At 40.6% G+C, this 27,214-nt stretch overlaps 1 protein-coding gene across 4 annotated transcripts in view; it reads left to right on the top strand.

Moving 5' to 3' along the window:
• Positions 1-371: 371 nt before the first annotated feature.
• WASF3 (WASP family member 3) overlaps positions 372-27,214 on the top strand; it is a 128,838-nt gene continuing 101,995 nt past the window's right edge. For 2 of the 4 annotated variants that reach the window (XM_088793365.1, XM_088793361.1), the window contains exon 1: positions 372-529. The gene's annotated coding sequence lies outside the window, so the exon portion shown is untranslated. Of the gene's footprint in view, positions 530-6,035; positions 6,178-6,266; positions 6,461-27,214 lie in introns of all 4 variants that reach the window. The other 2 variants (XM_088793362.1, XM_088793363.1) reach the window with 2 other exon arrangements.

The raw sequence follows: 27,214 nt of genomic DNA, 5'->3' as shown, positions 1-27,214 counted from the left end.
CTGTTTCGAGCAGACCCTCAAAACCTAGCTAGGTGAGGTTAGGGTTTGGGTGGAAATTCGAATGGACTGCAGTGGGTGGTACATCGTAAGCAGAGGCGATACAAAACCTGCGATAAACTCGGGTCAAAGTAGCCCTACCTTTCCACTCGGTAAGGGACCTCCGCCAAATCCCCATCCAGAGCCCAGGCGGAGGACGAAGGGTGAAAGCTACCTCCTCCGCAATCCCCCGCCCCTCGGCGCCGACGCTCCGCGCCCCTGCCGTTTCCCTATTGGATGAGGCACTCGCCAATCCTAGTGAAGCGGCCCGGTGAGCGGGCCCTGGTTGGTGGAGCCAGCCTTGGGAACCCCTCCTGCTCCGGCCCGGCCAGCCGGGAGGGGGCGTGGCTGCGGTCGCGGCCGGGCCGGAGGCGGCGTCGTTGGCGCCGCTGCGTGCGGTGTGGTGCGGGGCGGGGGCACCGGGTGGCCGCGCCGCGGCGGGACCATGGAGCTCGGAGCGCAGCCCCGGCGTCGGCGGCGGCACCGCGGACCGGTGAGTGCGGGCTGCGGCCGCCCGGGCTCCCCGGTCCCGGCCCCTTCCCTGCTCGGCTCCGGGCCGCGCGGCTGCCCCGGGGGAGGGCAGGCGCGGGCCGGGCCCCCGCAGCCCCGTGGCGAAGTGAAGTTGCTGCATCGCGCCTGGTGCGCTCGGGCGGGCGGCGGGGCCCACTGCGGGCCGCGGCGCCGCCCCGCGGCTTGCCTTACAGTCCGGCTGCATCCTTCTTGCTGGCTCCCAAGCCGACCGCGGCTTCCCGCCGTCGCGGCCCGGCGGCCGTCCTCACCCGCGCGGTCTCCTGGCCCTCCGGCCGCGGCGCTGCCGGTTGCACGCTACCCCGCTGCGGGGCAAGCGCCCGCCATCCCGGCTGCAGGTGGCGCCGGGGCCTCTGCTCCCATCCCCACGCACGACGCCGGGGGCTGCCCCGCGTCCGGCACCTTCACATCCCTCCCGGCTTCGCGCGCCTCTCCCTCATTTCTCCCAGCGCCGCGTGCCCGCCGCCCTGTGGTCCAGCCCTCTCCATCCTCGGCTTCGCCCTCCCCGCGCCTCTGCGCTCCAGGCCCCCCCGCGCCTGGTGCCCCCTCCTCCCGGGCTGCGGGCCCGCGAGGCTCCCGGCCTCGGCAGAGAGGCTCGGCTCTCCGACCGCAGGGAACGGGGTCGGGCAGCCGGCGAGGGGCGCGCCGCAGGACTGGGGACAAGGCTTCGCGCCTGGGAGCCGCTTTGCCTGGATGGATCGTCCCCGGGAGACTTTCCTGCGCGCGGCGGCGGGGGCCGCGGCGCCTGGCTCTCGCGCCTCCTCCGCGTCAGAGCTTCAGCGAGTGGAAAACCTTTTCCTCTCCGTCTGTGATACTCACAGACAATGGCGATTTCTTCTTGATTTAGCCTCTCTGCAAGGGATAGTTCCCCAGTGGAGAGCAGAGTTCTTAATTATTAAGAAACTAAGCGATGGGTTTAAAGATGAAGGATCATCTCATTTTCTTAGATGCCATTGGGCGGCATAGGAATTCTTTCTCACTTGGGGATTAATTTAAAATTCACAGTTACTGCCAGCATTAATTTGTGAGTTTTTAGAAACTGAAAATTAATCAAGCCAGTTTTTGCTTTGAAGTTATGCCAACCAAATACGTAATGGGGCATGAAATCTTAACGTGAGATTCGGAATCCACGTTTTTAAAGGGAGGGGCTAGCCATTTGAAATATTTTGCATTTTAAAAATTGGTTTGTTTAAAACTTAAAATATCTTTATCAAAACTAAGTTCAAAGTAGTATTAACTTATTTTTCTATTGCCTCTAGGGCAAATTTTTTTGTATATACTTTACTTTTCTAGCCATGAAACAGTGCAGTGATTCTTTAAAGCTAGTTCTTTCATCTACTTGAGAGGTTAAACAAAAGAAAGCTGGGTTTGACCTTTCCCATAGGCCTTTCTTATTGTGTGTCTGGTCTCCTTTCTAATAGCGTCCAGTAGTACTCATTTTTAAAGATCTTATTTTATATTCACGAAAGTTTTGTCTTTTCAGATGTTGAAAGCTCACTGTACTGGAAAGTTTGATTGACTTTATATATTTACTGTCTGACCTGTATTCACTGTTTTCTGAAAACAGTGAGAAGACGCTTGTTCTAGAACTATCTACATATAAAAATTGCTCTTGCACTTACAGTTGCTGACCCGAAGTTACTTTACGGCATTGTTTTATCTGTTTGCTTACTATTTATGTCCTAAGAGTCAATGATGTGCCACATTATTTTTTAAAATTCTGGAAATAGAAGTGGGAAAACAGTGAGAAGACGCTTGTTCTAGAACTATCTACATATAAAAATTGCTCTTGCACTTACAGTTGCTGACCTGAAGTTACTTTACGGCATTGTTTTATCTGTTTGCTTACTATTTATGTCCTAAGAGTCAATGATGTGCCACATTATTTTTTAAAATTCTGGAAATAGAAGTGGGATACACTTTGCTAAGTGGTCATGCCAACATTGTAGCCTCCTCTATATCCTCAGTGTGTCTTCCGTGGCATATTTGACGCTTCCCACAGAAAGCTGCATGTGGCAGGTATCCTTTTGGTTATTGGAGTGTTTCAATGGAAACAATTGCCATTATAAGTATTAAAAGAATTGTCTGTACTAGTGGCCCAGTATGAGCTGTCTTCTTTTAGAGTTCCAGGAACTTTCTTCGAAGAATACCATCAGATTATGTTTTCCAGTCATATGCTGTTTTCATTCCTTATATATTCTTGGGAGTAGTGCCTCTACATTGCTGTACAGACCTTAACTGCTCAGCTTCTTTTCCAAGTCTTTTTTTTCCTTAGTACCTCGTGTTCCTCTTTCAGGTCAGGTTTTCTTGGGACCTGCTCTTGGGCATTTGCAACCAAATGCTGCTTTCAGTCCGTGCATTCTTCTTCTGGGCTGGTTCTTTACCTATGACTTAATTTTATGCTGGTAATAGAAGAATACTGTCTACCAGTTATACATAAGTAACGCATGTTGTAGAGTAAGTTTCATATCACTATAGCGATACATGGAGTAAAAAATATCAGTTCCCTTGTCGTCTTATTGCTGCCCTAGTCCTCTTTCTTTCTCCAGAGGTAGCCACACTTAATAGTATAGGGTGTAGCCTTCCGGAATTTTTTCAGTAACCTTTTTTATTCAGAGCTATTTAGTGAATGTCTGCTAAGTACCAGGCACTATTTTCATACTGGGGTTGCAGAAATAAGAGATAAGAGCTTTTAAGATGTTCACAGTTTACCGAGCCACAGTTTCTGTGCAGTGAGTGCTGTGAGGAGTAAGCAGAGAGGGGCTGGAGCGTCACCTGAGTGACCTGATCCATTTATCCTTCGCATTGTTCATTGGGACACCTCAGACTTCATCATGTGTTCTGGGGATACAACGATAAATAAGGCAGATACCTCTGTCAGGCCCAGATGAGCTTACCGTTCGGAGTGGTTCTCAGACTGTATTAACCATTGGCTGCAATGCAGTGTATGCTAAGTGCTTTGCAAGGGGCCAGGGACAGAACCCCAGAGGATAACTCCAAACCCAAGCTTAGGGACTATTCAGAGAGATAAGGAAACCCTCCCAGAGAAGTAGGAGAGAAGGAATTGGGCAAAGGCTGGGAGGAGGAGAGAATGTACAGAAGCTTGTTTGGGGGAGATGGTGCATTGGAGCAGCTGAGAACACAGTTTGGTGTGGCAGTGGTGGAGAGTGCGAGGCGGGGAAGTGGCAGGAAGTGAGACAGGAGAAGTAACTAGGGGCCATGCCATGTATTCTTGTGATGCGGCGTTCGGACCCCTCCATGGGCAGTGGGAAGCAATTGAAGAATTCTGAGCTGAAGGACATGGTCAGATTTGCCCTTGGAGAACGGATAGAAGGGGCAAGACTGGGAGGAGGGATACTCGAGGAGGTAGGACTGCTAGGACTTGGTTGGTGTGTGTGTGTGTGTGTGTCTGTGTGTGTGGTAGGGGAGTTGGGAGAGGCAGGAGTTCAGGGCACTGCTGAATTCTGGCCGTGCAGTTGAGTACATGACACTGCCCTGGAACAGGATGGGGAGCAGCAACCATTTGGGGCAAAAGGCGGGTTACCCTTGGCCTTTCTAAGTTTCAGGTGACTGTGGGACATAGTGTTCTGTTGGCTGCATTAGGGACCTGCATATAGGGAGATGTCTGCATTGGAGACGCTTTTGAGAGGTCTTAGCACCATGGTCCCTAAACTCTGCTGAGGTGCTGCAGTGAACTCACAGGGAGACTGCAGGCTATTAAATGGTGGAATGAAACCCAGCACTGTAACATCTGGGCAACCCTGTGGGAACTGCTAGTTCAAAGGAGTGAGCGGGTTCTACAATCAGCTGCACACATTCCTTTCGGTGATGTCATCTTTGTAAAGTTGGGTTTGCAGTGGTTGCTGTTCCATGTGTGGAAAAATCTGTATGGAACAGGAAATGAGAGAGGTAATATCCAGTCTGACTCCAGGGTTTGAGAAACTGAGGTGCTCAACATGTGCACACACCATTAGCAACTACTTGTGGTTTATTAAAAATGAAATAAAAATACTATTTTTTTCTCTCAAAGTATGCTTGCTCCCCCCACCCCCAACTAAGATGTTAGGACATAAGTACTTAAGTTTTTTGCACTTATGATTCCATCACTAAATAGCCATTTATTTTGGCTTGAGACACTAAGAGTATGGTGGACAGAGAAAGTTCTAGAATCTCTGCCTTTGCCTGTGTTTGTTAATGGGAAACGTTGGGGTGTATGAGATTATTCAGGAAGCATGTGTAGAGTGAGAAAAGGAATGGTGTGGAATGAGATCTAAGGAACTCTTGTGTTGGAAAGATAGGAGAATAGGCTCCCACATTGAGACTGAGAAGGATGGGTGCTGGGGGCATGAATGGTGTCTTGGAAGCCATGGTCCAAGAGAACCACAGTAAGCAGGGATGTTAACAGCAAGTAGGACATTAGAATGTAGATCACGGCAATGGCAACACAGTGCTGGGGACAGAAGCACGATGGCCAGTTTGTAAGAGCGTTTGATAGTGAGTTGGGAACCAGGAAGTGGCACCATTGTGTGTGGACACCTCTTCAGAAGGGTGGTGGTGGCGGTGGTGGTGGTGGTAGTGGTGGTGGTGGTGGTGCTGGTGGTGGTGGTGCTGGTGCTGGTGCCGGTGGTGGTGGTGCTGGTGGTGGTGGTGCTGGTGGTGGTGGTGCTGGGTGTAGGAGGTTGGATAAAGGGGGAGCTTTTTCAGTGGAGGGACTTGCGCATCCCTTTAAAGAACCTGGAGGGGAGGGTGCTGGAGAGAGATCCAGTTGGGTAGTGGTTTCAAAGTTTCCATTGGATTTAGCCCTTGGATATAATTTACTGATTTTGGCCAGAGGAGTCTCAGAGAAGCCTTATTGCTGTGGATTAAGGCTCTGGGTTTGTGTGTGTGTGTGTGGCCAGTGAGGGTAGGCTGTCCTTTCTAAAACCTGACTTTGAAGAGGAGAGAAACTATGCACTCGAGAGGGACACGTGATTAGTGCAGGGTAAATTTGTTTTTTGACAGTGACTTTATTTTCTTACTAAAAAAGATTTTTTAAGATGCTTCCCCCCCCCCCCCCCCCTTTCTTAAGGCATGCTTTTCTTAGGACTGCTTGGTCCTTCTGAGAGTGGGGTCCTGTCTCCAGTCACGGCCTTGCCTTTTTCTAGGTCCTGGTGTCCTCTGGAGCTTGTATCTGTCTGTTCTGTCCTCTGTGGCTGTCCTGTTCTCTGTTCTCCTCTGCTACTCACTTCAAGGCCAGTTCTGTTTGTTTTGTGTCAGAGCCTGTCCTCCTATCTTCATAGATGTCCTCAGATTAGAATATTTTTCCACACTCAGATTTCACTCTTAATCTCTGGAGCCAGCCTTGTTCTGTTTCTTCTTCCCTGGACCCATTCCTCTGCTCTTTGAGGTTAGCTCTTTTCTTCTGTTGACTGGTTTTTTGTTTTTTAATTTTAAACATCCCAAATATCCCAAGGCATTTTCTCACCTTTCAGGTCTGCTACAGCTTCTAGGCCTTGACTCGGGGCCTCCGGGATCATTTCTCAACTTTTTCCTTGTGAAATGTTCCCGTGGGCCAGTTCTTAGGATGCCCTCTGACCTCCTGCAGCAGTGAAATCGATCTAAAGGTGGCTTCTGGTGTGTATGATGTATTCTGGAACTTTTTCACTGTTTTATGTATTTTAATTTCTTCTTCATTTTAATTTTCAGTGTGTGTTTCTTTTCAGTTGGTCCACAAATGTTTGACTGCCTTACTCTGCATAATTGCAGTTACTGGTGATGACTGTTGGTAGGACCACACTCCTGTTGTCACAGAGCCGGAGAGGTAAACCAGAGTCCGCTGTCTGCTAACCGACGGGGAACTCCTTGTTGTGCCCGGGAGCCACAGAGCATGTGCCGTGTAGCCATGCATTGCTCACAGGTGTGTCCCAGCTGTGGCGCGCAACCTCTTACATGTGGTCCTGTAAGCACTGTCATTAGGTCACGGCCTTAGCCCTCGCGATAGCCGTCCACGCCGTCTCTGCGTCTGCTGGCCACCCTCCCGTGGACTTCGTCGTCTTTGGTCTTTGGGTCCTTTTTTCTAGCACCTGAAAGCTCTGTTGGATTTTTAAAAGTTGTGCTCACTGCACGCTGAAGATTTTATTGCCACGCTACAGCAGTTCCGTTTTACTTCCTCTCATAGCAGCCTCTAGCTGAGCGCCGTTACCCATCCTGTGGACGTCAACATTCCCGTGAAATTACACTGCATTATAAATGAGTGGGTGTCACTGGCTGAACTGGAATCCATGGGGCTGTGTTTTATCAGTGAGATGGATGAAATGGTGTGTGTTCTTTGCACATACTAGATCCTCAACAAATATTTTTTCATTGACTGCGTATGTCATGTGTTTTGTTTCATGACCATGTAATCAGCCTAACACTATCACTACTATGTAATTGAAAAAATGGTCTGAGTCATTTTGCGCTACTAATATCATCATTATTTTTTCAGCTTCCCCCAAATCTGTACGTGACACATTTGCTTTTGGGTTTTGTTCGTTTGTTTGTTTTTGTTTTGCCTGTTTTGTTATGTAGTCTCGGGTTAGGGTATTACCTAGGCAAGTTTCAGCTCTGAATTGGCTTTGTAACTCTTTGCTGGGCCGTATTCTTGCCTCAATTGAGAATTAACACTTATGGAGAGGCTCATGAATTTAAATTGCTCGCTGTGGTGCAGGGAAGGAACAGTGTCTAAACACTTAGGGAGAAAAATATCGAGTCCAAATTGAAGGATAACGTTAACCAGAAAGGTTGAAGCAGAGTGAGGGAGCAACTTATGCTTATGTTGTACCATTCTGAGAGGGGCTGCGGCACAGCTAAGAATGAACAGACTTTTCCATCTCTTCAAAAGTGAGATCTTAATTTGGGGGAGGGATTGTCATTTTCCAATACAGGATACAGGTCCATTTTCAAGAGAAATAGAAGAACACATTTTGTGTTATAACCAATCCTATAGAATTTAAAGCATGTTTTGGTTCTTCATAATATTTGTGTCCCATTTTTGTACATCGTTTAGAATTAATTATCCTGGTTTTTGACTTAAAACCCAGAAATAGACAGAAACCCTCAAATTCCTCAGTCACCTCTCTTCAGATTTAATTGCACACAGCAAACAACGTTGTTTCTAAAGGCTTTACTAAAATGTGAACTGTTCTTTGAGATTGTTTTCAGGGAGAAAGTTTATTAAAATGTTACTCCTTTAAAAAAATTGGCATTGTAATTTTGAATGGTTACAAGGCTTATCAATGATAATGAAGTTCATACCTGAGCCGTAATTAAAATTTTCATAGTTTCTGTGGTATTTGTTCATTGTGTCCCAGGCTAATTAAACATTTCTTCCATTTCTGATATGTCCAGTTCCCTCCATATTACCCTTCAAAAAATTACGCAAACAACAAAACCTCAGAACTTCATTTAAAAGAATTAGATAGGGAGTAGGCACTATAGGCTTTAAAACAGAATTTTTCTTTTAAGCTACGTTTACGGGCACTTCCTCTTGGTAGACAGGAGTTTAGAAGTTTGTGGTTTCATTTCCTAGGCTATTTGGTTTCAAATGATTGTCAAATTTCATTTGAGATGAAATATATTGCCTTGCACTGTAGGGCTTGTTATTTATTTCTCTTTTGCTTTCTCTTTTTGGGCACTGATATAACTTAGATCAACTGTATATAAGTGAAAGTTACGAATAGAGTTTTTTTTAATATATATTTTATATTATATAGATGTATACATATATACACACATATATATATTATCCAAATTTTTATTGTTTGAGTTGCTTATTATTTTATTGAACATGAACAGTGGAGATTTGAATAGTTTATAGGAAATACTCATAATAATAAAGCTGAATATAAATCAGAATTATTTGAGGATCAGGAATTAAAACAGTAAAACCTACACTTTCAGTGAGGGTCAAGCTTCCCAGGTCAGTGTTTTACACTGACTAACTCTAATAACTGCGGGATTTCAGTGACTTAACAAGAAGCATCTGTTTCTCACCCACATTAGAGTTCACTGTTGGGGTGGGGGTGGTCGTCCGCAGGGCCGTTCAGGTAATCAGGCTTTGCCCACCTTGTGACTCAGCCTCCAGTAGGAAGTGGGAACCTGCTCAGTCAGCAGGTGGGTGGGGACAGAGCAGAGCGCAGTCCTGTGGGAGGTTTTAAGGACCCACTTACCATACTCAGACAGCCTCATTTAACTGCAGGCTGAAACACGTAGCCTAGTTAGGGGCCCTGGAGAAGAGAGGACGTGGTTAATGGTGACATGACCAGTCTGCCACAGGCCGGCTGGGAGCTCGGCCGAGCATCCTGACAGCCACAGTGGAAGGGACACGTCCTCAGCTCACCATCCATGCAAACATACCACATTCCTTTCCTTAATATGCTTCCCGGCTTCACACTTGGGCTGTGTAGGTTACACTGAAAGTTGTCGCAAGAATGAATACATTGCATATCCTTCAAACAGCCCTTCAGGAATATAATTCATCTCAAGTGGATTTTCTGGTGAAAGACGTGTAGAAGCTAGTTAGACATTTTCTTTTCTGATGAGCTTGGAGTGCTGCTATGTTATTGTCAATTAAAGGTAGCTTTGGAGGCCTCTGATTAATTCAGAGTCAATGTACTATATGCCAGGCTTGTTCTAGAACAAGGGTTGGTGAGCTACAGCCTGGCCTTTTGCCTGATTTTATAAAGAAAATTGTGTTGGAACACAGACACGCCCATTTATTTGTGTGTTGTCTGTGGCTGCCTTCCTGCTCCAAGGCAGGTACGTAGTTGGGACAGGGACCGCTCACCTGCCAAGTGTAAACTATTTACTATCTGACCCGTCACAGTTCTAGAGGATAAATTTCTGCCCTTTCTTACGGAGATCACATTCTAGTGGGGGTGAAAGGTAATAACTAAACAACATTAATATGTGTCGTATAATGGCTGTGAAGAAAAGAAAGTAAGCAAGGGAGGAGAGTGTCGGGCTCCCGTTTTCGATAGTGTAGTCAGAGTGTAGTCAGGAAGGCGTCTCGGAGGTGGAGGTGACGATCGAGCAGACGTGTGAATTAAGGTGCAGGAGTGAGCCGGTCAGACAGATATTTTGGGAAAGAGTTGTGTTGGGGAAGGAGCAGCAAGTGCAAAGGCCGTTGCGGTCAAGGAGGGCAGGATGAGGAAGTGGGGTGTATGGCCACACAGGTAATAAGGGGCCAGCAGAGGGTGGTGGGACTTTGCATTGTAGTCGGAGTGAGAGGGAAAGCCATTGAAGGTTGTGAGCATAGAAATGATAATAGCCTTTTTTTTTTAACAACAAAGGCTATATAACAGAACACAAAGAAGGACGGTATTCTCACTTCTGGGCATTTATCCAAAGAAATCGGACCTGTGCAGCCATGTGTTCATTGCAGCATTGTTTACAATGGCCAAAATGTGGAGGCAGCCTGGGTGTCCATCGATGGATTAATGGATAAAAGGAGGCGGTACATATATACAAAGGAATATTGCTGGGTTCTTGCCGTCTGCGACGGCATGGATGGACCTGGGAGGTATTTTGCTGAGTGGAGTATGTCTGACAAAGAAAGACAGACACAGTGTGATTTCGCTTATATATGGAATCTAAAGAACAACAACAGGAAAACAGAAACAAGCTCATAGATACAGAGAACATTTTGATGGTTGCCAGACGGGAGGGGGATTGGGTTGCCAGACGGGAGGGGAGTTGAGGATGGATGAAAAGGGGAAGAGATTAAGAAGTACAAATTGGTTGTTACACAGTAGTCATGGGCATGTGGGGTACAGCATAAGGAATATGGTCAATAATACTGTACTAACTGTATGGTGCCAGGTGGGTACTAGGTTTGTTGGGGTGATAGATGGGAGGGATGTTGGGGCAGGGTGAAAAGGTGAATGGAATAAGAAATACAAATTGGAAGTTACAAAATAATCATGGGGATGTAAAGTAAAGCACAGGGAATACGGTCAATAAAATGGTAGGTAATAACTATGTGTAGTGCCAGGTGGGTACTAGACTAGTCAGGGGGATCACTTCTTAAATTATATAAATGTCTAAGCATTATGCTGTACACCTGAAATTAATGTAAAATAATATTGAATGTCAACTGTAATTGAAAAATTAAAAAGAGGGGGAAGTTTAAGGGGAATAAGAGATCCAAATTTCCAGGTATAAAGTTAGGTCATGGGATGTAATGTACCGCATGGGGAATATAGTCAATAATACTGTGCTAGCGTGGTACGGTGTCAGGTGGTTGCTGGACTTACCATGGTGATCACTTCTTTAGGTATCTAAATGTTGAATAACTGGTGTACACCTGAAAGTAATACATGTTAGTTATATTTTAATTAAAATCTTAAAGATAAAGAAAAATGATATGTCCTTTGACTTAGATTTCAAAAGGACCACTGGGAGTGTTGTGTGGGGATTAGATTGGAGGGGCAAGCGTAGAAGGAGCGTGTGTATATGCTAGGCAGTGCGAGATGCTGAGAATATCGGCATGAAGGAAATGGTATCTGTGCTTGAGGGGCCGATAGTGTACCAGCTGAGAAAGTGAAAAGTCTCTGTGGTGCATCACTTCAGATGGGAAAGGAAAAGGAGCCCTGGGATTGCACAGGAGGGTGCTTGATCCAAACTGGGAGATGATGCCTGCTCTGAGAAAAATGGAGGACGCTCATCAAGACTGATGTGAATAGGTGGTCCTTCTGTACCTTAGCGCCGAGATTCTTGGAAGGACCACGTAGACAGACACTCAGCCAGATCGTCAGAGATTCTGCTGTAGAGCAGAGGTGGCAGTGGGCTGCAGACCCTAACGAGGGCTCTCTGGGAGGGTGGTTCTAAGATGGCGTCGAGACCCAGTGGGGTACAATCCAGGGAGCACTGAAAGGGAGGAAGGGGATGCCATCTGCCATCTGGCCGGAGAGGAGGACCAAAGTAACTGTGGTGTGGACGAAAGTCCCAGTAATTTGTCTGTAGAATGTAGAGCACTGCTGACTCTCCCCAGGAGCCCAGCAGCAGGAATTAGTTGTAAAATGGACCTCTGAGGAATTAAACAAATTGAGCTGCTGTCTTGAATTACTGGGATATGACCCAGTTAAAGTTTGGAGAATGTCTGTAAAATGGTTTTTATTTTTAAGAGAGAAGATGATTTTGGATAATAATTAGCTGAAAAAAAAGGCTGCTATTTTTTACTGACATAGAGGTTGTTTTATTGGTTATTTACCTTTCTGTTGTCTATAATAGAGTGTCTAGATCATCGAGAAAGAATTTTAGTGACTAATACAAGCTTTAAAAGAAGTAGATACATTCACAATCATAGAGGGAGATTTTTTTACACTATCTTGGCAATTGATGAAACAAAATTCAGTAAGGATATGGAAGATTGGAACAACACAATTAATAAACTTGCCTTGTGTGTCTAGACGTTGTCTGTAACAACTGCAGAATACGCATTCTTTAGCAGCGTAGGTGGACATTCACCCAAGCTGTCAGCTTGTGGGACAAAAGCAAGTCTCAGTATATTTCAGAGGGTTGAAATCAAACAGAATAGCATTCTCTAAATTACATTAAAATCAATAGCAAAATGAAACTAGTGAATCTTTTCTGAATAACACATAGGTCGTAGAAGGTATATTACAATGGGAATTAGAAAAATTGAGAAAATAGTTTGATCAGAGTCCATATAAAAATATTGTATTTGAAATTTTGTGCAGTGCAGATAAAGTCATACTTAGAGGAAAGTTTATAGCTTTAAATGCATGTTAGGAAAGAAGAAAGACTGAGGAAAGCATCCTTCTAAGTTAGAAAAAGAACAGCAAACCAAACCCTAAGGAAGTAGATGGACATTACAAAAGGAGAAGTTAATAAAATAGAAAGCAAATATACATAAGAGGACATCTACAATGCGAGCTGTTCTTTTAAAAGACCGATGACATCAATACATGTGGTGAGATTAATCAGTTTCAAAAGAGACAAGTAACCAATATCAGGAATAAAAAAGGGAACATCACATAAGGCCCTGCCGATATAAAAGGTTTTTTTGACAAGATGTGCTGATGAATTTTAACTTTGGGTTAAATAGTCAAATTTCTCCTTTTGGTGTGGTTTTATTTATTTAAATAACACCTGAGTTAATTTGTTTCAGTTTGTTTGGTCCGCCGCCTCTGTGTTGATTTGATGTTCTTTTCAACATTAATCAGCTTGCTTCCCAAAGTCAAAGAACCATGCAAAAAGGTGCACTCAGGGAAATGTCACTTCTTCCAGGGTCCCTTTGACCTGATCCTGCCCACCAGCCCCCATGTAGATAACTCACTAGTTCACTAGTTTCTTTTTGTGAAGGTAAGAAGATATGTGTATGTTTCCTTATTTCCCTTTCATACAAGGAAGGTAGTATACTATGTATGTACCGTTGTGCTTTTCTTTTTTTCACTCAAAAATATATCCTGGAAAGTACTCCATATTGGGTCCTAGAGGTCGTCATTATTTTATTTATGTGTTTATTTTATAGCTGCATTATGGTGTGCACATTGTGTGTCTATAACGTGGTTTGGTCACTGTGGCTTCTGTTTGGACATTTTGGTAGTTTCCAATCTTATGTAGTTAACAGATAATGTTGCTGTGAGTAAACCTTGAGTATATGTATTTTTGTATTGGAGGCTTAAAGGTTTGTATGCAGAGTAAAGTCCTGGATTGAAGGATAAACATATATGTTTGTTAGGTACTGCCAGCTTCCCCTCCATCGACCTTGCACTATTTCTCAGTTCTCCCAGCAATGTGAATGCCTGTTTCTTCACAGGCTTTTGAACTTTTGCCAATCTAACACCTGCATTTTCCTATTACAGAAGTTGAGCATCTTTTCATATGTTTAAGGAAAATTTCATATTTTTTTGTGAGTTTGTCTATTCAGGTCTTTTGCCCATTTTTCTATAGGATTTCTGCTCTTTCGCAGTTTAATTTTTAAAAGTATTTTTTGTCTTAGAAATAATAACCCTTTATATGTGATATATATTACAGCTACTTTTCTTGTTTTTGGACCATTTTGATTATGTTTTTTGCCATGCAAAAGATTTTATCTTCACATTGTCAAACTTACCAAGCTTTCTTTTATTGGGTATGGATTTGAAGTCGGGGTCAGAAAACCTTTTCCTACATCCAGGTTACAGAGGCTTCACCCATGACGTCTTCAAGAGCTTGAGTAGTTTTCATTTTTTACACTTAGATTTCTGATAAACTTGGTTTTCATTCTGGTACTATGTAGTGTGAGGAATAGATTTAATTTTATCTTCTTCCAAATGGCTATTTAGTTGTCCCAACACTATAAAGTCCATCTTTGCCCAAGTCATTTGAGATGCCACCATTATTATATACAAAGTCTGACAATTAAGTTCGCAAACTCATCCTAGAAAAAGTGCTACATACCTCATTACTGAATATCACTACGGTCACCTTCGAAGTACTCCCCCTGGGAAGCTATGCACCAAGGCCAGCGCCTAGTCCACCCTTCAAAGCAATTTTGGAACTCTTTTTCTGGAATGGCCATCAGAGCTGTCATTGTATTACCCTTGTGTCCTGAATGTCATCAAAATGTCTTCCTTTCAACATTTTCTTTATCTTCGGGTAAAGATAGAAGTCATTGGGGGCCAGATCAGGTGAGTAGGGAGGGTGTTCCAACACAGTGATTTGTTTACTGGCTAAAAACTCCCTCACAGATGTGCCGTGTGAGCTGGTGCATTGTCGTGATGCAAGAGCCAAGAACTGTTGGGGAAAAGTTTAGGTCATGTAACTTTTTCACACAGCCTCTTTAGCACTTCCAAATAGTAAACTTGGTTAACTGTCCAGTTGGCACAAATTCATAATGAATAATCCCTCTGATATCAAAAAAGGTTAGCAACAGCGTTGCAACAAGTTTGCGTACTTAATTGTCACACCTCATATTAGGTTTCTCTATGTAGGTTGGGTTAATTTTTGGGTTTTCTGTTCCGTTTCATTGGTCTGTCTGCCTATTCATGTGCTACTCCACAATTTTAATCGTGACATTTTGTTTTAATATTTGGTTGGGCTCGTTCTCCCTTATAGGTCCTCCTTTTCAATCATTCCTAAGCTGTTTTGTGCATGTATTTTTCTACGTGAACTTTTTAGTATCAATTTGTCTCGTTCTATAAAAAAGCTTCTGAGTAAATTTTGTTAGAATTGTGTTCTATTTATGAATTTATTTGGAGGAGAACTAACAACCTGATGAAGTTGTGATGTCTTAATCAAAAACAGTGGATGCTCAGGTGTAATTTGTGTGCTTTTTAGGAATATGTAAACCTATAGATGTCTTCTTACAGGTTTTGAACATTTCTTGTTAAGTTTCTTCTTTTCTGTTGCTGTTGTGAATGGAGTTTTCTCTTACATACTCTAACTGGTTATTATTTGTATATGTGAAGGCTGTTGTTTTTGTTTGTTAATTTTGTATTTTTCTACCTTGCTGAATTCTTTTATTTTTTTTAGTTAGGTTTATCATTGATTCTTTTGGTTTTCCAGGTTTACTATCATGTCATCAGCCAAATGAGAGTTTTATGTCTTCTTTTCCATTGTTTGTGCCTTTACTTGCTTTCTCTTGTCTAACTGCATTGGTGAATACCTCCAGAACAATGTTAAACAGTAGAAGATATGGTGGCCATCCTTGCTTGGTTCTTGATTCTTGGTTCTTGGCCTTGGTCCTTGGTTCTCTGGGAAAACCTCATTTTTTGCCCACTAAAATACTGGCACTCATGCTCACCTTTGTGGGTGCACTTGTGTGTTCTCTCTCTCTCTCTCTCTCTCTCTCTCTTTTTCTTTCTCTCTCTGTCTAAAGTCATATTGAGATTTTTAAAATTAGGAATGGATGTTGAATTTTGTTAAGGGCTTTTTCAGCCTCTTTGGTGGTAATTTTATGAATTTTCTCATTATACTTAGTATGGTGAATTATATTACTAGATTTCCTAGAACTGAACCATTCTTGCATTCCTGGTATAAACTCTTAATATAGTTAAGAGTTGGAGTTTGTTCGTTAATATTTTATTTCAGATCTTGTGTCAATGTTCATAAATGGTACTGGTTTGAAATTTTCCTTGGTTTATGTTATCCTAAGCAGGTGTATGTTTTAGAGTTATACTTGACTTAAAACAAAAAAAATTTGGAAGTTACCCTTCATTTTTCATGTTTTAAAACAATTTATGTAATATTGGGACTATCTGGCTTCTAAAGGTTTGATAGAATTCCTCTGTGATATCACCTGGGTTGTTTGGTTTATTTGTTTTTCTTTTTTCTTTTCTTTTCTTTTCTTTTCTTTTCTTTTCTTTTCTTTTCTTTTCTTTCTTTCTTTCGGTTAGGTAGTTCTTTGGTAACTTTTTCTAATTCTTGTAGGGCATTTGTGTGTTTGTTCCTTTGTTCTTTGATAAAATTAGTGTGCGCTTTGTTTATTGCAGTTTTTTTATTGTGGTAAAAACATATGAATAACATAAAATTGACCATTTTAAGTACTGTTCTGTGGCATTAAGTACATTTACATTGTTGTGCAACCATCATCACATCCATCTGTAGAGCTTTACCATCTTTCCATACCAAAATTCGGTACCACTGAATACTAACTCCCAGTACTCCTCCCCCAAGCCCCTGAGAACCACTGTTCTCCTTTCTGTCTCTGTGAATTTGACTACTCTAGCTACCTCATGTAAATGGATTCAGTTTTTTTAAGAACCAGGATTTTTATTAATTTGATCAATTCACTACAACATTAATTTCTGCTTGTATCTTTATAGTTACTATCTTTGTCCTTTCTTTTGGTTTACCTTGTTTTCTTTCTAGAATTTTGAGTTACGAATGTAATTCACTTATTTAATTAAAAGTTGATACAGGTGTTTAAGGCTCTGAATTTCTTTTCCTGATCATTAAATTATCCCATGGATTCTGATGTGTAGCATTTTCATTATCACCATTTTTCAGAAGTTCTGTGATTTGTGTATGTATTTCCTTTCATCCAAGTGTTGTTTCAATTTTTAGGTGGAAAGACTTTTTTGTATTAAATTTCTAGTTTTCTTTTTCCTGATTTGTTTTTTTTTTTTCTTAATGTTGTAAATTTTCTTTATACTGATACAGAAAAGTGTACACATCAGAAATGTAGAGCTTGGTGAAATTTCACCAAATTAATTCACCCATGAAACTAGTACCCAGACATTACGGTGTCCCCTTTGTGTCATGATCGCCCCACTGTCAAAAGGTAACCATTAATCTGAGTTCTAACATTGATGAATTTGCCTGATTTTGAATGTAGATCATTATTATACATGGTTTTATGTTTAGATCTTTTCAACAATTTTGTTAAATTCACCCATGTTCTTGCAAGTATTCGTAAGTCATTTATTCTTTTTGCTGTATATTTCATTGTGTAATTATACCCCAAGTCATTATTCCATCTCTCCTTTTGGTAGGTATTTACATTGTTTCCAGTGTTTTTTATTTCTAGTTGTTTTGTGCATTGTAATCAGAGAATATTGTTTATAATATTTCCATTTTATGACTATATTAATGATTCTTCTGTGCCTTAATATAGGATGATTTTTTGTGTGTTTGTTAAAAAAGGTATATTCTCTATTATAAGAGTGTAGTGTTTAATATATGTCCAAAAAACTACCTTATTGGTTGTGTTGTTTAGATCACTTATGTCTTTACTTAATTTTTTCCCTTTGAATTCTTTCATACTGAGTGGTATGTGAGTGTCTTATTTATGGTGAAATTCTGTTTATTTCATTTTGAATTGGCTATAGTTTCTATTATTGCTTTATGGATATTAGTAATTTATTTTTTCATTGTGAAGTAGAGTTTTACCATTTGTCCATTGAATACTTTTTGCGTTAAATTTTATTTTTTCTGGTATGATTGCAACCTAATTGCTTCCATTTACCTGGTAAGTATTTGTCTGTCCCTTTAATTTTAGCCTTTTTGAATGAGTGCATTTTAAGTATGTCTCTTATATAGTGCATAGAGTTGGACTTTGCTCTCTAAGCAAATTTGAAAGTTTTGAAATAGACAGGTTAAGCTCATTCACATTAATTGTCATAACTGATATGTTTGTTTTCAACTATGCCATTATCTGTGTTATAATTACTGTCCATATGAGTATTATACTTACTATGTTTATTCATTATTAACTGTATTTTCTTTGAGTTTAAAAAAATTCTTTTTTTGATATCTAGGGAGGACTAAATTTTTGTTCTAGAGGTTACCTTTCAATTATATACCTTTTTTAATGCCTTTAATCACCTTCCCTCTTTTTAACCTGTCCTGTTATTAATACTATCTGTATGTCGGCTTTAAATGGTATTCTTTGCTTCTCCCTATCACCCATACAATAATCAGTGATCTTATTCTGTGTTCTCTCTCCCATCTCTTCCTGTTGTTTTAGTTGCATTTTTCTATTTTGTCAGAACATGTATTTACATACCTTTCTTCTCCCATGAGCCCAGTCTTGCTTTTAGTCTTAGTTTTACAATGAAATGCATACACTGCTCATTTCTTTATCAGTCCGTTTGCTTAAATTTCTTCAGTCATCTCTTAATTAGATAGAATTCAAGCCCAAATGCATTCGCTGAATATGGGTTAAATTCACCTATGCATTTAGAATTGTACTTAGTTGTGTATCTTTGGGAGAACTGAGAAAATAGTCTCTGATATCATTTTCTATGTGTGTGATTCAGAAAATGATCCTGGGTTGAGACAGGTGATTGGAATCCCCAGCAAGTGTGCATGTTTTTCACATATTTTTATGGTCTTGATAGTTGAAGGACAGTTTGAGGGTATAAAATCCTTCTTTTCACTTTTTCCTTACGTTTCTTAAAAATGATCTTCTGCTTTTGTCTTGCTTTATAAATTGTTTTAATAAGTTGATGCCAGTCTGATTCTTTCAGCCTGGAGGCCCTGAGGATTTTTTCTGTACCCTTAAAGTCTTACGGTTTACTAGGATACATTTTAGTTGTTTGTTCTTGGTAATCTTCCCCCAGTTGGCTCTTTCATTATGTAGATTCAAGTTTTATTTTATTTCCAGAAAGTTTTCTTGGATTGGTGTTTTAAATATTGTCTCAGTATTTTGAATTTCTTCTTCCAGAATTTTGGGTATATATATATATATATATGTACATGGTAGTATGTGGATCTCCAATTATATGAATGTTTGACCTTCTTTGTCTATTTTCTATCAGTTACTTCCTTTCTGCATACTTTTTTAAAAATAACTTTATTTTTCTATTACAGTTGACATACAATATTATATTAGTTTCAGGTGTACAACACAGTGATTAGACTTTTATATAACTTTTGAAGTGGTCAGTCACCCTGATAAATCTACTTCCCATCTGACATTATCCATAGTTATTACAATATTACTGACTATATTCCCTGTGCTTTACATCACCATGTCTATTTTGTAACTACCAATTTGTACCTGATAATCCATTCCCCCCTTAACCAGTGCCCCCAACCCCCCTTCCATCTGGCAACTATCAAAATGTTCTCTGTATGAGTTTGTTTCTGTTTTTTGTTGTTGTTGTTGCTCATTTATTTTATTTTTTAGATTCCACATATAACTGAAATCACATGGTATTTATCTTTCTATGTCTGACTTGTTTCACTCAACATATTACCCACTAGGTCTATCCATTTTGTTACAGATGGCTAGATTTCATTCTTTTTTATAATTGAGTAATGTTGTGTTGTATATGTGTACCACTTCTTCCTTACCCATTCATCTACTGAAGGACACTTTGGTTGTTTTCATATCTTGGCTATTGTGAATAATGCAGTTAACGAATGGATGCATATATCTTTTCAAATTAGTGTTTGGGTTTCTTCAGATAAATACCCAGTAGTGGAATTACCGGGTCCTCCTTTGTCTCTTGTTATAGCCTTTGTTTTAAAGTCTGTTTGTTTGGTATAAGTATTGCTAACCCAGATTTTCTTTTTTATTTCCATTTTCAAGAAATACCTTTTTCCATCCCTTTACTTTAATCTGTGTATGTGTTTGGATCTTAAGTGAGTCTTTCTTGTTGGCAGCATATGTAAGGATCTTATTTTCTTATCCATTCAGCCACCCTATGTCTTTTGATTGGAGCATTTAATCTACATTGAAAGGAATTGTTGACAGGTATGTAGTTATTGCCATTTTATATTCATATTCTGATTTTTTTTTTTCATCTTGAAGCCCCCCTAAGATTCCTTGTAATATTGGTTTGGTGGTGATGAACTCCTTCAGCTTTTCTTCTCTGGGAAGCTCTTTATCTGTTCTTTGATTCTAAATGATAACTTTGCTGGGTAAAGTCATCTTTGAGGTAGGTCATTGCTTTTCATCACTTTAAGTATTTCCTGCCAGTCCCTTCTGGCCTGTAAAGTTTCTGTTGAGAAATGAGCAATCTTATGGGAACTTCCTTGTAGGCAACTAACTGCTTTTCTCTTGCTGCTTTTAAGATTCTCTCTTTGTCTTTAACCTTTGGCACTTTAATTATGATGTATCTTGGTGTGGGTTTCTTTGGGTTCCTCTTGTTTAGGACGCTGCACTTTCTGGGCTTGTATGTCTATTTCCTTCACCAGTTTAGGGAATTTTTCCATCATTATTTCTTTAAATAGGTTTCCAGTTTCTCTCTCTCTCTCTCTCTCTCTCTCTCTCTCTCTCTCTCCTGGTACCTCTGTGATGTGAATGTTGGTACACTTGCTAGTCTCCCAGAGGCCCCTTAAACTGCCCTCACTTTTTTGGATTCTTTTTTTTTTTTTTTCTCTTCTGATTGGGTGTTTTCTACTATCTTATCTTCCAAATCGCTGATTCAGTCCTCTGCTTCATCTAATATGTTGATTTCCTCTAATGTATTCATTTCAGTTACTGTATTCTTCATTTCTGACTAGCTCTTTCTTATTTTTTCTAACTTCATTTTTATGTTTCCTATCTCTTTGTTTTAGTTCTCCCTGAGATCTTTGAACATTTTCATAACCAGTGTTTTGAACTCTACATCTAGATTACTTGTCTCCATTTTGTTTAGTTGTTTTTCTGGAGCTTTGTTCTGATCTTTCATTTGTGACATGTTTTTTTGTCTCCCAATTTTGGCTGTAGGTGTCCTGTGGGGCCCAGCGGCTCAGTCTCCCTGGTCACCTGTGCTGGGTGTTCCAGGTGTGTCCCTTGTGTGGGTTGTGTGTGCCCTGCTGTTGTAGTTGAGCCTTGGTTCCTATTTGCACACAGAGATTGATTAGTTGTGAGGACTGGGGGTGTGACTAATGGAGGAGCTGTTGTGCAGGATCTGGCCCCCTATGGAGCAGGATTCGGATTAGCAGGGCTCTGGTGCCTGCCCAGTCTGCCTTCTGGGTGTATCATTTGTGGAGGTGGTTGAGTGGTGCTCTCATGTCATCTGAAGCTGGCCACCAGGTGTGCTGGTTCTGGGGCCTCTTGGGAGGGGCTCTGGTGCAGGCCAAGGTCAGCTGCTTCCTGTGCCCTGCACAGAGCCACTTGGTATGAGCTACAAAGTGATCTGCAGATGGCAGCCACTTGTGTTGGGCTTGGAGGTGCCTGAGAAAAGCTAAGCTGCAAACTGAGGGTGTCTGCTGCTAGGGCCAGGCTTAGGGCTGCTTAGCAGAAATACAAGACACACTGAGGTCATATGCTTCTTGTTTGGGGTTTGTGAACCTTTGAGAGATTTTAGGAAAATCTACACCATGAACCAAGACAGGCTGTTTGTATGGAAAAGCTCCTGGAAACTGCTTGGGTGGGCCTAAAAGTTGGGTGGGGTGGGGTCTCAAGGAATCAGTAGGGTGGGGCAAAGGGTAATAGCCAGGTTGATGGAGACTCAGATATGGCAGCGTGTGCATGCTGAGAAATATTTCCTCTTATTTTCTAGAAGAATTTGTGAAGAATTGGTATTTCTTCCTTAGACATTGCTTAGACACCTGTGAAACCATTTGGGCCTAAGCTTTTCTTTGTGGGAAGATTTCAAAATACTAATCTGGTCTCTTAATTTGTTGTAGATTTATCCAGCTTTTCTCATTTTTAGTCAGTTTTGTTAATTTATATGTTTAAAAAGGAATTTCCCTTTTTATCTAAGTTGTCTAGTTTGGTGGCATGAATTTATTCAGCGTATTTGCTTATAATTAATTCTTGTAAACTTTTGTATGGTTGGTAGTGATTGATGTCTTCCCTTTTTTGAAGATTTTGCCAATTTGTGCTTTCTCTCTTTATTCTTAGTCAGTCTAACGGTATGTCAGTTTTGTAAATATCTTACACTCTAGATAGGATTTAATGTCAAAAATGTTAAATAGTGATCATTATTTAATGTCTGTGACTGCATTGTAGACTACAGAGTTTTAGAATGATGATTGTCTGTGACTGTCTTTTGAATGTGAAACTAATAGTTATTTTATGTAAAAACAAGAAGAGAAACTAGATTAAAATACAAAAGTAAATAACATATCCAAGCTAGAGAAGGGGAAACGTATAATTCATTATAAGCAAATTATTTAATGATAGTAATAATTTTTTATTGAGTAATTTTGGGTGGTAGATAAATAAAATTCAAATATTTTAATATTCCATGGATTATATAGGTGAATAGTCTGGTTCTAGACAAATGTTAAATTGAAGTGCCAAGGATAGAAAATGAGGTTAAAAATAATAGTGCTCCTTTACTGAGGAGACATTTCTATTCTGGGTTGTTCTGCAGATATAACAAAATCTTACATACATGGTCACCTTGCCTATTGTTACCTTTTTTTTTTTTTTTGTCTCTGAATGCCTGAAAAAAAAAAAAAAAGGAAAGGCAAAACATGATTTTGTTGGCATCCCCCAAACGCCCAACCCCACAGTGATCTGTAGGCTTGATATATACCCTTATGATGATCCTGCCCCATCTGGAAATGGCATTCCTAATGGTAGTTGTGAACACTGATCATGCATGGGCATCAGAGATGAGTGAACTGGCAAAGGAAATAAATAAATGAGCCCAGAAAAGAATGAAACTGAATCATGCTGAAAAACAGATGATTTCTAGAATGACTGTATTTCTGAAACCTCAGATGTTGAAAATTGGAGATGCCTGCATTTTCAGTAATTTTTACTTTTCCAGTATATATGATTTCATTTAAAAATAACCCCTTAAACTTTTCCTTTTAGGAGAATGTTAGGATAGACTCTTATTAACATGAATGTGTCCAAAAGTTGGCTTTCATGGGCTCCTTTCCTTCTCAGAAGTGCTGTAGCATAATGTAGTTTAAAAACTTGTGTAGTTATCCATCTCTATCAGGAATGTCTGAAAGAATCTTAATGAATGGTATGACACATTCAGTGGGGTTTGTATAGAACCAGCCAAGCATTAGATTCATAGTTTTTTGTAGGTCCAGTGAACATTCAAGTTTTAAATTTCTGAAGTGTTGGATTTCATATATTATATCTTGGTGCTTGTTGACTCTCTTTCCCCCCACCCCAACCCCTCAATTCTAGTGTCAGCCTTAAATTATTTCTGGTAATTTTTGAATTTCATTTTTTTTTTATTTTGAAAAGTAATCATGTTTGTTTTACAGGCCTTGGTTGTTGAAATGTGGAACGCTTAACCCATATCTGGATGGATGAAATGTGATTTCTGTTCCTATATTGAATAGAATTTGATTTTTCTTAGGCTTCTCATTAAAGTACTAAAATAAATTATAAGTTTTAGCAAATTTCATTTAAAGTTCCCAGAATTTCTGAAGTAGTAGGGATATGAATGATTAACTAGTTAAGCAACACTTTTTAAAAGCTGAATAAATAGAAACCCAGAGAGATTTGAGTTGACCAAAGCTTTTTGATCTATTCCCTTCCTTCTCCCTCCCAGAAGCAGAAATGATAAGTGCTATTTCTCCTAAGGTTGTGTTTTAATGCTGTCTTTGTGGTTATAGAGTATTGAAGTTAAATCTAGCATAGTTTAATAACCTTTTTTTCAGTCACTAATATTTTGCTGTTGTATATAAGTTACTTCAATTTGCTTCAATTTTTTAAATTTGCTGTTTTTCCTTTCTGATGAGATTTCTTGTATTGATGTATACGCATGTATATATTTAATATGCTTGTTATTCTGAGTTTAATTTTTGCTGATTGCTTTTGGAAGGAAAATAAGAGATAAACTTCACAAATTCCTATTGTGGTACAAGGAATCAGCAATAGAATCTGGGTTAGTTGTAAATGTCAGAGGACAGGAATGAGTGATTTGTCAAGTTTCAGATAAGTCAAGTTAGACAATCACTTGGAAGCCCTTCCACTCTGTTCCAACCAGAACCACTCCCTTCTAGCTTGGAGTTCTGATGAAAATTTTATTTAAAAAAAATTAAAGTTCTGCCTTTAAAATAAAGTTACAGGGGCGTTCCGGAGTGGGTAAACACTGAGCTTACCTTCTTTCATGACCATATCAAAATTTCAACTAAAGTGCAAAACAACCATCGTTGAGAATCTTCTGAAATCTTGCTGAACCAAAGTCCTACAACTAAGGACATATAGAAGAAGGCACCTTGAGACTGGTAAGAGGGGCAGATATGTGGAACAGGCTGGTCCCACAGCCACATGTGACCATTAAAAATCAGGAAGGATATCTCAGTTGTGGAGGTACATCCCCCCGCCCCCAAAAGGAGCAAGGGGTCCCATGGCCACACCAGGTTCCAAAGCTCAGGGTTCCAGTGCTAGGGAGAGAAGTTTCCATAATTGCTAGTTGTGAAACCAACAGAGATTGTGGCTAAATGAGGTGGAGGGTGGCTGGAGTCCCAGGTGCTGCTCTTAAAGGGACTGGGCACAGACTTACTCACCAACGGAATCACTGGCTCTGAGCTCCAGCACTGGGGCAGCAGCTGGAGAGGAGACAGGGACATAGGGCAGGCAATAATGAGTTGTCTGGCTTTAGGACAAGGGCTGAAGGGACAGCTTTCTCCCAGAGGGAGGAGCTGGCAGAAGCCATTGTTTCTTTGTTGAGCCCTCCCCTCTCCATGTGCAGACATAGGCTGTCACCATATCTGAGTCTCCATCAAGCTGGCTGATACCATTCGTTGGCCATGTCCTGGTGATTCTGAGACCCTGCCCCACCCAACTTTCAAGCACACTCGAGCTGCTTCCAGTGGCTTTTTTGTACAAACCACCTGTCTTAGCTCATGCTGCAGACTTTCCTAGGGTCTCAAAGGTTTGCAGAACTCAGACAAGCAGCATCTGGCTTGAGCATGTCCCGTTCCTCTGGCTGAACAGCCCTAAGCCCAGCACTAGTGACAGCTGGCCTTGCTTTGTAGTTTGGCCTTTTGAGACACTTCCAACTGCAGCTTGGGCAGTGGCCATTTGTGGATTGATTGTTTTGGCTCTTGCCAGGTGGCTCTGGGTGGGGCACGGGCTGCTGAACTTGACTTGCAGCAGGTCCCCTCCCAGGTGGCCCGGGGACTGGCGCACCCAGTGGCCAGCTTCAAAAACGGCTGGAGCATCATTCAGCTGCCTCCAAGGACAACACACCCAAGGGGTGGATTGGGCAGGTACCAGAGCCCTGCTCAGCAGATCCAGACAAGAGCTTCCCAGACAAGAAAAAGCTTAAGGAGTTCATCACCACCAAACCAGTATTACAAGTATCTTGGAGTTCTTTAAGACGGGGGGAAAAAATAAAAAATATGAATAATAAAATGGCAACAACTGCATACCTATAAACAAGTACTTGAAATGCAAATGGATTAAATGCTCCAATCAAAAGATAGGGGGGCTGAATGGTAAGAAAACAAGACCCGTACATATGCTACCTACAAGAGACTTCAGATTAAAAGACACACACAGACTGAAAGTAAAGGGATGGAGAAAGATACTTCATGAAAATGGAAACAAAAAGGAAGCTGGGGTAGTAGTATTTATACCAGACAAAATAGACTTTAAAGCAGGCTATAATAAGAGACAAAGAAGGACCTAGTGATTATACTTCTGGGTATTTATCCGAAGAAACCCAAAACATTACTTTGAGGGGATGTGTGATTCCATGTGTTTGTTGCAGCATTATTTACAATAACCAAGATATGAAGGCAAGCTAGGCGTCTCTGAATGGATGAATGGATAAAGAAGAGGTGGTACATATATACAATGGAATATTACTCAGCTGTGAAAAAAGAAACCTTGCCAGCTGTGATAATGTGGATGGACCTAGAGAGTATTATGTTGTGCGTAGTAAGTCAGACAGTAAACAAACAAATGTCATGATTTCACTTTTAAGTGGAATCTAAAGAACAAAATAAACAAATGAAACAGAAACAAATTATAGATACAGAGAATATTTTGATAGTTGCCAGATAGGAGGGTGCATTCGGGGTGGGTGAAAAAGGGGAAGGAATTAAGAAGTACAAATTGTTTGTTACACAGTAGTCATGGGATGGAGGGTACAGCATAAGGAATATAGTCAACACTTTAATAACTCTATGGTGTCAGATGGGTACTAGATTTGTTAGGGTGATAAATGGAAGAGCATTGAGGGCAGGGTGAAGGGATTAAGAAGTACAGATTATTAGTTATAAAATAGTTATGGGGATGTAGAGGAAAACATAGGGACTATAATCAATAATATGGTAATAACTCTGTATAGTCCCAGGTGGGTACTAGTTGGGGGATCACTTCGTAAATTATGTAAATGTCTAACCAGTGTGCTATACACCTGAGATTAATGTAAAATAATATTGAATGTAAGGTATAATTGAAAAATTTAAAAAGCAGGGAAAAGTTAAATGGGAATAAGAGGCTCAAATTTCCAAGTATAAAACAAGTAAGTCTTGGGGATGTAATATACAGCATAGGAAATATAGTCAATATTGTGATAGCATGGTATGGTGTCACATGGTTGCTGGATTTATCATGGTGATCACTTCTTTAGCATAGGGAATATAATCAATAATGTGGTAATAACTGTGTAGTGCCAGGTGGGTACTATTGAATAAGTATGATTTATACTTGAAACTACCATGTTTCCCCGAAAATAAGACCTAGCTGGACAATCAGCTCTAGTGTGTCTTTTGGAGCAAAAATTAATACAAGACGCAGTCTATAATATAATATAATATAATATAATATAATATAATATAATATAATATAATATAATATATATAATTAATATATAATATGATATGATACAACACGGTATGGTACCGTACGGTACAATACAATACAGTATAATACATTGGGTCTTATATTAATTTTTGCTCCAAAAGACACATTAGAGCTGATTGTCCGGCTAGGTCTTATTTTCGGGGAAACACAGTAATATTGTATGTTAGTTATATTTTAATAGAAGTCTTTAAAAAAATAAAATAAGATTACACAACCACTGCTTTTGGGGTTCCGGGTTACCTTGTTATCAATGAAAGACAATCAGAACCTTTTGACTATTTCTTTTAATTAGCATCTACTAGAGAGTCTTTCTTTAACAATCATTTGCTATAAAGTAGGCTTTGCTATCAGAAGAGCAGAAGGAATACAGTAGTCCCCCCTTATGCATGGGGAATGTGTTCTGAGACCCCCAGTGGATGTATGAAACCGTGGATAGTACTGAACCCTGTGTATACTATATGTTTTCCTATACAAACATACCTGTGGTAAAGTTTAATTTATAAGTTAGGCACA

The sequence above is a fragment of the Rhinolophus sinicus genome, chromosome 16 (assembly GCF_057876585.1).
Source record: "Rhinolophus sinicus isolate RSI-liver-muscle chromosome 16, RSI-T2T, whole genome shotgun sequence".
NCBI lineage: Eukaryota > Metazoa > Chordata > Mammalia > Chiroptera > Rhinolophidae > Rhinolophus > Rhinolophus sinicus.
This window is presented reverse-complemented; position numbering and strand designations above follow the sequence as displayed.